This window comes from Mus caroli, chromosome 5 (genome assembly GCF_900094665.2).
Source record: "Mus caroli chromosome 5, CAROLI_EIJ_v1.1, whole genome shotgun sequence".
NCBI lineage: Eukaryota > Metazoa > Chordata > Mammalia > Rodentia > Muridae > Mus > Mus caroli.
Genome location: NC_034574.1, coordinates 76,949,007 through 76,952,602, shown reverse-complemented (window position 1 = coordinate 76,952,602; position 3,596 = coordinate 76,949,007).

The following is a 3,596-nucleotide window of genomic DNA, read 5'->3' as shown; positions in this document are numbered from 1 at the left end:
AGTTATCATCTATGTATTTATCTATGTATCTACCTATCTAAACCCATCATTATTTACCTGTCTATCATATATTTACATCTTCATTTATGGATCTATTTATCCATCCTCACCAAAAATTTAGGAGCAAGCTTATCTTTTCAATGATTATGCTTTTTCTTTTAAATGAAATGTAATATAAGAATATCTTAATTTCAGTGTATGTTTTGTCTAGGGCTGTATGATTGCACAACATTATTATCTAAGCATGTACAGATTTATTACTCTATACAAAACTGAATGTTTTTTCTATGTTTTATTACAGTCATTTTAAAAATTATAATATAATTCCATTTTATTTGTAACAAATAGGCAAGGTAAAAAACATGATAAGAAAAAGGAGTTTGCACAATATTTCAAACAATAAGAATAAATTATTGAACTTCATTACAGGGAAAATAATCTGATATTGTTATAGATAGAATCTGAGACATCCTAAGGCTTAGTTGACAGCTGATAGGATTTTGGCCAGAAATTGTGTCCCATTTGGATATGCTCTAATTCACTAATTAGATATACTTGTGTATTGTTCATAAAACATTTTATCTTAGCCACTTAGGAAAATTGATTTAAACATTTTATAAAATATTATTTCTCTATAATTTATACTATACAGAAATCCTAAGAATGCCAAGATTAGGCAACAGAATGCTGTTTCCAGAAAACTGTAATAATTTTTAAAATACTCACATTGTTCGCAGAAATGAGTGGGTATCTATTGACTCCAGCACTCCAGTTTTGAAACTACTACTACTGATCATGGAATTCTTAACTTTTGCTAGAAGAAACAGTCTCTTTTCTAATTTTATAGTAGTACATAATAATAGAATAATGTAAAAGATAGATCCATTACTTATAAACGTGTTTAGTTGTGTGTATGGTTGCAACTTCAATAAACAAAGTGAATGGAAATGCATGAAATAACAAGCTATATAACATTTACTTAATAAGAGACTCATGGTCCACCAAGACTCTGCTGCCATCTGTTTACAGTTTATGCTTACTTCCCTTTACTGTCTTTTTTCTCTTTGCTTAAATTTTACAACAATTTTAAAATATTAGTATGCTTTGCCTTTTAATCTATCTCTACTGCATGGAGGCAAAAAGATAAATAGCCTAGTGGGAGCAGACTTGGGATTGCCACATGTTCTCTGGCATCCTCTTTTTTTTTTTTTTAATTAGGTATTTTCCTCAATTACATTTCCAATGCTATCCAAAAAGTCCCCAATACACCCCCCCCAGTCCCCCACCCACCCNCCCCCACCCCTTGGCCCTGGCATACCCCTGTACTGGGGCATATAAAGTTGGCAAGTCCAATGGGCCTCTCTTTCCAGTGATGGCCGACTAGGCCATCTTTTGATACAAATGCAGCTAGAGTCAAGAGCTCTGGGGTACTGGTTAATTCATAATAATGTTCCACCTATGGGGTTGCAGTACTTTCTCTAGCTCCTCCATTGGTGGCCCTGTGATCCATCCAATAGCTGACTGTGAGCATCCACTTCTGTGTTTTCTAGGCCCCGGCATTGTCTCACAAGAGACAGCTATATCTGGGTCCTCTTAAGTAGCATGTCGGAACACTTGTATTGCAGTAAAGCATGGTACCTCCTCCTTAATAACATTCCTTCACTTCACAAGAAATAAATCAACAGGTGGAGAGAAAGAAGTGATGTTAAATTCTTCCCACTGTTTTCTAATCTATTTGTAGATAGCTGATTTAAAGTATGATTCAAGTAAAATTCAATTCACAATTTATAAGTGAACATAACAATTCATTTTATGGGCAATTACTGTCTTCCCTATTGGAAATTTTTTTTTGTTCCATTCTGTAACCTCAACAATTTTATATTCCTGGTATTTTAAAGCAGAGTTTTAAGTACTCCTCTATGGACAAATTAAAGTCTACCAATTTCTCTAAGAGAATACCATAATGAGTTATCTTAGAAAATGTCTATTACATGAGTATAACTCCATACAATACAAAAAATAATGTGTTAAATATGAACAACTTCACTGTATATCTTAAGGCTGACTGTAATTCTTTAGAACTACTTTAATTTTTTTGGTGACTATAATTGTTGTCATGATAATTTCTTAATATTTGTTTAAAGGGCCACTATAAATCACAATGCAATGTTGCAGAAATAAGATAAAACTTTATTTTCCCCTGGATTTAAGTAAAGATGGTTGAAAATCAAGGAAGCCATATTGTTCACAATGCACAATTCACTATGGAAAAGGGCAAGTAAATTGTATTGTATGGGGACAAGGAAAGAACAGATTTTTATAAGCAACTATGAGATATAATTGATCCAAATATATTTTCTTATTTATTTATTTATTTTGTATAGATTAATAACATCCAATTTTAAATATTAAAATGTTCATTTGGGAACATATACAGAGAGCTACATCTAGACAATTATGAGATGAAGGAGTCTACATGGAGGTCTCCATCAAATCCTTCCCCTCAGAGTTCAGGGAACCTGGTGAAAGAAGAGGAGGAAAGAATATAGAAGCCAAAGTAGATAGGAAACAACAGGAGAACAAGACACTCTGAATCAATTAAGCAAAGTATATATGAGCTCACAGAGTCTGAAGGAACAAGCAGAAGATAATGGAATGAACAGCCATGTCAGTGTTTTTTCCTAATTGATAATATATTATTTTCTCATACAATATATTCTGAATATAGTTACCCCTCCCTCTAATCCGCCCAGTTCCTATCCATCTTGCCTATCATATGTATTCACTTGCTTGCTGTCTCTCATTTAAGAAGAATAGGATTCCAGAAGATAACAACCAAACTTGACAAAATAAAATTTTTTTGAATTCTTTTATTATTAGGTATTTATTTCATTTACATTTCCAATGCTATCCCAAAAGTCCCCCACACCCTCCCACACCCACTCCCACACCCACCCACTCCCACCTCTTGGCCCTAATGGTCCCCTGTACTGAGGGATATAAGGTCTGCACGACCAATGGGCCTCTCTTTCCACTGATGGCTGACCAGGCCATCTTCTGATACCTATGAAGCTAGAGACACAAGCTGGGGTGGGGGGGGGGTACTGGTTAGTTCATTATTGTTGTTCCACCTATAGGGGTTACAGATCCCCCCAGCTCCCTGGCTACTTTCTCCAGCTCCTCTATTGGGGGTCCTCTGATCCATCCAATAGCTGACTGTGAGCATCCACTTCTCTGTTTCCTAGGCCCCTGCATAGTCTCACAAGAGACAGCTGTATCAGGGTCCTTTCAGCAAAATCTTGCTAGTGTATGCAATGGTGTCAATGTTTGGAGGCTGATTATGGGATGGATCCCCGGATATGACAGTCTCTAGATGGTTTATCCTTTCGTCTCAGCTCCAATCTCTGTCTCCGTAGCTCCTTCTATGGGTGTCTTGCTCCCAATTCCAAGAAGGGGCAAAGAATCCACACCTTGGTCTTCGATCTTCCCGAGCTTTAGGTGTTTCGTAATTGTATTTTATATCTTGGGTATTCTAAGTTTCTGGACTAATATCCACTTATCAGTGAGTACATATAATTTGAGTTCTTTTGTGATTG